This window comes from Pseudophryne corroboree, chromosome 2 (assembly GCF_028390025.1).
Source record: "Pseudophryne corroboree isolate aPseCor3 chromosome 2, aPseCor3.hap2, whole genome shotgun sequence".
NCBI classification, from domain to species: Eukaryota; Metazoa; Chordata; class Amphibia; order Anura; family Myobatrachidae; genus Pseudophryne; species Pseudophryne corroboree.
This window is the reverse complement of record NC_086445.1, coordinates 609,007,464-609,013,907: the sequence shown is the minus strand read 5'-3', so window position 1 is coordinate 609,013,907 and position 6,444 is coordinate 609,007,464. Positions and strand designations below refer to the sequence as shown.

The window sequence follows — 6,444 nt, the reverse complement described above, 5'->3', positions numbered from 1 at the left end:
TTAGAAAGAATAAATAACCTAAATTGCCTTCTTCCGAATTTGTGATAAACAATGAACTATATTTATAATGAAAATAAAAATATAGCGGAAAGAAGGGTTATTATTCAGTCTGATAAGCCGGGCTCCACACTGATAATTAATAAGATATAAATTTCCAAAATCTGAGATAGAAAATAATACTATGGTTCCAGGTCCTGTTTCCTGGGTTTGGATATAAATACCTGCAGTACCAAGTATTCTCTGGTGGTCTCCCAACCAGGTACTGACCTGGCCCACAGTGCTTGGCTTCCAAGATCAGACGAGGTTGGGCATACTCAGTGTGGTTTGACCGCAGGTGGGTATATCCTGCTTAATGATACCTGGAACCAAGTATTAGGCTCTGAGAAATCCCAAAGTTTTTTGATGAGATTACTGGATGCTCTTAAATCCAGACACTGGCGGCACCTGATATTCCCTGATGGTTTCCAAAGACAAAAGCTTCACCGGCCCCCTGGGCTGAACTTCAAAGAAAAATGAATGAAGTTGGTCTGCTTCAATGTTGTTGACCTTGGGTGAGTAAATAGATATCACCGGTGGCTATTGGAAGTCAATGGGGAAACAAAAATCAGCTGCGGGTTGATTGAGTTTGATCCAGAGTATATATGAACTCCCCAGATTTGGCCAGGAGTAGTGAGTAAATGTTAGTGTGATACTGGTATACATAAATTGGAGTGTAGAAAAAAAGGGGTATAGGAAAGAGATAGAGAAAAAGAGAATCAGGTCTGTGTTAAACAGCACTTCTGCTTTTTTATCATCTGTCTGGACATCGAATGAAAAAATGAGAGGGTGGTGAGAAACGACACTGAGACCGAAAGAAGGTAGAGGGACTCTTCTACTGTCCTATCTTGTAGCAAAATGGTGCTCTGTTTACATACTGCATTGCAGAGCCACCCAGATTGCTTAGACAGAATGAGAGGGAGTACCAGAAATTTAATGTAAAAACTGGAATGTCAAGAAAAATTATAAAAAAATATATATAGATTGCTATGTGGATAGAGATTCAAATAATTGTGATGAGTCACTCATTTGATCCAACATTTGCGGCAAAAAAAATGTGTGTAATCAGTCGGATAATAAATTAACAACTGCACAATGCAAGTTAGCAAAAAGATGTTAAAAATTCAGTTATTGCAGTATGTCAAAAAGGTCACAAGGCACTAGCCTAAAAGGATGTAAATGTTCTTATAGGAATTATTGACCAAGAAACCAAAAAAACAGGACTGAACCTTTGAGGAACCATGTATAGATTGTAAATAGATATAGGAAAACAAATTGAAAAAGAGTCCTGGACCTAGGTGCGGCTTAATATTAAACCTGGTGTATTCCCATTGTTGACATATATCCCTGGTAGAAGAAATATATATATGTATGTCGCTCTTGGATTGTTTCTCTTATCAAAATGTATGTGTATAATCACAGCGATAAATGAGAGACTTTGAGCAAAGGATGGAGTTTACCAGAGATATTGTATCCGATGGGGCATCAGAAAAAAGGTCCTGTAACCTACTGGTAGGTGGAGGGGTGGAATACCCCCCTTGGTCAATGGAAACCGCCGCTGAAAGTCCGTGGTGGAGGGTGAGCCCAGCAATGAGACGCCGGTGTCCGCGGTCCGCTGACCGGAAGTTCGGAACACCGGTACCGGAAGTGACGTACGTTTCGCTCAGGAGAGCTTGTTCACAGATTGCCAGGCAATCTGTGAACAAGCTCTCCTGAGCGAAACGTACGTTACTTCCGGTTCCGGTGTTCCGAACTTCCGGTCAGCGGACCGCGGACACCGGCGTCTCATTGCTGGGCTCACCCTCCACCACGGACTTTCAGCGGCGGTTTACAGTGACCAAGGGGGGTATTCCACCCCTCCACCTACCAGTAGGTTACAGGACCTTTTTTCTGATGCCCCATCGGATACAATATCTCTGGTAAACTCCATCCTTTGCTCAAAGTCTCTCATTTATCGCTATGATTATACACATACATTTTGATAAGAGAAACAATCCAAGAGCGACATACATATATATATTTCTTCTACCAGGGATATATGGCAACAATGGGAATACACCAGGTTTAATATTAAGCCGCACCTAGGTCCAGGACTCTTTTTCAATTTGTTTTCCTATATCTATTCACAATCTATACATGGTTCCTCAAAGGTTCAGTCCTGTTTTTTTGGTTTATTGGTCAATAATTCCTATAAGAACATTTACATCCTTTTAGGCTAGTGCCTTGTGACCTTTTTGACATACTGCAATAACTGAATTTTTAACATCTTTTTGCTAACTTGCATTGTGCAGTTGTTAATTTATTATCCGACTGATTACACGCATTTTTTTGCCGCAAATGTTGGATGAAATGAGTGACTCATCACAATTATTTGAATCTCTATCCACATAGCAATCTATATATATTTTTTTATAATTTTTCTTGACATTCCAGTTTTTACATAAAATTTCTGGTACTCCCTCTCATTCTGTCTAAGCAATCTGGGTGGCTCTGCAATGCAGTATGTAAACAGAGCACCATTTTGCTACAAGACAGGACAGTAGAAGAGTCCCTCTACCTTCTTTCGGTCTCAGTGTCGTTTCTCACCACCCTCTCATTTTTTCATTCGATGTCCAGACAGATGATAAAAAAGCAGAAGTGCTGTTTAACACAGACCTGATTCTCTTTTTCTCTGTCTCTTTCCTATACCCCTTTTTTTCTACACTCCAATTTATGTATACCAGTATCACACTACCATTTACTCAGTACTCCTGGCCAAATCTGGGGAGTTCATATATACTCTAGATCAAACTCAATCAACCCGCAGCTGATTTTTGTTTCCCCATTGACTTCCAATAGCCACCGGTGCTATCTATTTACTCACCCAAGGTCAACAACATTGAAGCAGACCAACTTCATTCATTTTTCTTTGAAGTTCAGCCCAGGGGGCCGGTGAAGCTTTTGTCTTTGGAAACCATCAGGGAATATCAGGTGCCGCCAGTGTCTGGATTTAAGAGCATCCAGTAATCTCATCAAAAAACTTTGGGATTTCTCAGAGCCTAATACTTGGTTCCAGGTATCATTAAGCAGGGTATACCCACCTGCGGTCAAACCACACTGAGTATGCCCAACCTCGTCTGATCTTGGAAGCCAAGCACTGTGGGCCAGGTCAGTACCTGGTTGGGAGACCACCAGAGAATACTTGGTACTGCAGGTATTTATATCAAAACCCAGGAAACAGGACCTGGAACCATAGTATTATTTTCTATCTCAGATTTTGGAAATTTATATCTTATTAATTATCAGAGTGGAGCCCGGCTTATCAGACTGAATAATAACCCTTCTTTCCGCTATATTTTTATTTTCATTATAAATATAGTTCATTGTTTATCACAAATTCGGAAGAAGGCAATTTAGGTTATTTATTCTTTCTAACATCAGAGACACACATATAATTTCGCCCAATAGAGCTATCAAGTTTGATTTGTATTACTTAATCTAAAATATTTTTATTCGGATAGACAAACCTTATGACAAATTGTTGTTATCATTACTATTACTTTGTCCTTTGCCTTATAGCCCTTTTTTTAGAGGATTACTAATAAAAGTTACATTTTAAACATTACAAGACCACATATTTCATAATAAAAGTGTGCCCCAGAAAAGACACATAGTCTTTCTTTTCTTTTTGGCTCCTGTACTATATAAGAACCATACATTTTCCCGAGAGTCCAAGTGTGTCAGCAGTTGCAATGCCTGACCGTCTCAACACTGGACGGGAAGAGTTGGCTCCTTCCACCATTTGCAAGCCCCCTGCAAGTGCTGGAAGGAGCACCCACAGTCCAGTTCCTGATATTCAAATTGAAGATGTCATTGTTGAAGTACACCAGGATGAGGATATGGGTGTTGCTGGCGCTGAGGAGGAAGTTGACGATGAGGATTCTGATGGTGATGTGGTTTGTTTAAGTCAGGCACCGGGGGAGACACCTGTTGTCCTTGGGACGAAGAAGCCCATTGTGATGCCTGGGAAAACTACCAAAAAAGCCACCTCTTAGGTGTGGAATTATTTCTCAACAAATCTGGACAACAGGTGTCAAGCCATCTGTTGCCTCTGTCAATCTGTAATAAGTAAGGGTAAGGATGTTAACCACCTCGGAATATCCTCCCTTATACGTCACCTGCTGCGCATTCATCAGAAGTCAGTGTCAAGTTGTGAAACTTTGGGTAAGAGTGTAAGCAGTCCACTGACACCTAAATCCCTTCTTCCTCCTGTACCCAAGCTCCTGCAAGCCACACCACCAACTCCCTCAACGTCAACTTCCTCCTCAGTCAGGAACGTCCGTAATCCTGCAGGCCATGTCACTGTCAAGACTGAGGAGTCCTCTCATAACCGGAATTCCTCCATAGTATCCTTGAGTGGTACGCCTGCTGTTGCTGCCGCTGCTGTTGTTTCTGCTGGGAGTCGATCGTCATCCCAGAGGGGAAGTCGGAAGACCACTTGTACTGCTTCCAGTAAGCAATTGACTGTCCAACAGTCCTTTGTGAGGAAGATTAAATATGACAGCAGTAATCCTTTTGCAAAGCGGATAACTGAGGCCTTGGCAGCTATGTTAGTGTTAGAGGTCGGTCCTGTATCCACCATTAGTTCAGTGGGACTTAGAGAATTGATGGAGATAGTGTGTCCCTGGTATCAAATCCCATCTAGGTTCCACTTCTCTAGGCAGGCGATACCAAGAATGTACACAGATGTCAGAAAAAGAGTCACCAGTGTCCTACAAAATGCGGTTGAATCCAGTGTCCACTTAACTACGGACATGTGGACAAGTGGAACAGGGCAGACTAAGGACTATGGTGGTCATTCCGAGTTGTTCGCTCGCTAGAAGTTTTTAGCAGCCGTGCAAACGTTATGTCGCCGCCCACTGGGAGTGTATTTTAGCTTAGCAGAAGTGCGAACGAAAGGATCGCAGAGCGGCTACAAAAAAGTTTTGTGCAGTTTCAGAGTAGCTTCAGACCTACTCAGCGCTAGTGATCACTACAAACTGTTCAGTTCCTGTTTTGACGTCATGAACACGCCCTGCGTTCGCCCAGCCACGCCTGCGTTTTTCCTGGCACGCCTGCGTTTTTTCGAACACTCCCTGAAAACGGTCAGTTGACACCCTGAAATGCCCTCTTCTTGTCAATCACTCTGCGACCAGCAGTGCGACTGAAAAGCTTTGCTAGACCTTGTGTGAAACTACATCGTTCTTTGTAATAGTACGACCCGCATTCGCAGAAGTGCAGTTTTTTTGCCTGATCGCTGCGCTGCGACCCGAAAGCAGCTAGCGATCACTCGGAATCACTCGGAATGACCACCTATATGACTGTAACAGCCCACTGGGTAGATGTATGGCCTCCCACATAACAACAGCAGTGGCACCAGTAGCAGCATCTTGCAAATGCCAATTCGTTCCTAGGCAGGCTACTCTATGTATCACCGCTTTCCATAAGAGGCACACAGCTGACAACCTCTTACGGAAACTGGGGAACATCATCGCAGAATGGCTTACCCCAATTGGACTCTCCTGGGGATTTGTGATATCGGACAACGCCACCAATATTGTGCGTGCATTACATGTGGGCAAATTCAATCATGTCCCATGTTTTGCACATACAATTAATTTGGTGGTGCAGAATTTTTGGAAAAATGACAGGGGTGTGCAGGAGATACTGTCGGTGGCCTGAAAAATTGCGGGCCACTTTCGGCATTCTGCCATTGCGTGCCGAAGACTGGAGCGCCAGCAAACACTCCTGAACCTGCCCCGCCATCACCTGAAGCAAGAGGTGGTAACGAGGTGGAATTCAACACGCTATATGCTTCATAGGATGGAGGAGCAGCAAAAGGCCATTCAAGCCTACACATCCACCTACGATATAGGCAAAGGAGGGGTAATGCACCTGACTCAAGCGCAGTGGAGAATGATTTCCGTCTTGTGCAATGTTCTCCAACCCTTCGAACTTGCCACTCGTAAAGTCAGTTCAGACACTGCTAGCTTGAGTCAGGTCATTCCCCTCATCAGGCTATTGTAGAAGCAGCTGGATTAAATTGAAGGAGGAGCTAAGACAGAGCGATTCCGAAAAGTATGTGGGACTTGTGGATGGAGCCCTTCATTTGCTTTGCCAGGATTCAAGGGTGTTCAATCTTTTGAAATCAGAGCACTACATTTTGGCCACCATGCTCGATCCTAGGTTTAAAGCATACGTTATATCTCTCTTTCCAGCAGACACAAGTGTGCAGAGGTGCAAAGACCTGCTGGTTAGTAAATTCTCAACTCAAGCGGAACGTGACCCGTCAACAGCTCCTCCTTCAATTTCTCCCGCCACTGGGGCTGCGAGGAAAAGGATAACATTTCCTAGCCCACCCGCTGGCGGTGATGCAGGGCAGTCAGGAGC

General features: G+C 43.5%; 2 pseudogenes; one reads left to right on the top strand and one right to left on the bottom strand.

Moving 5' to 3' along the window:
• Positions 1–218: 218 nt before the first annotated feature.
• LOC135052182 (5S ribosomal RNA) lies at positions 219–336 on the bottom strand (annotated as a pseudogene).
• A 2,778-nt stretch (positions 337–3,114) lies between these two features.
• On the top strand, positions 3,115–3,232 carry LOC135052181 (5S ribosomal RNA; annotated as a pseudogene).
• The last annotated feature ends 3,212 nt before the right edge of the window (positions 3,233–6,444 follow it).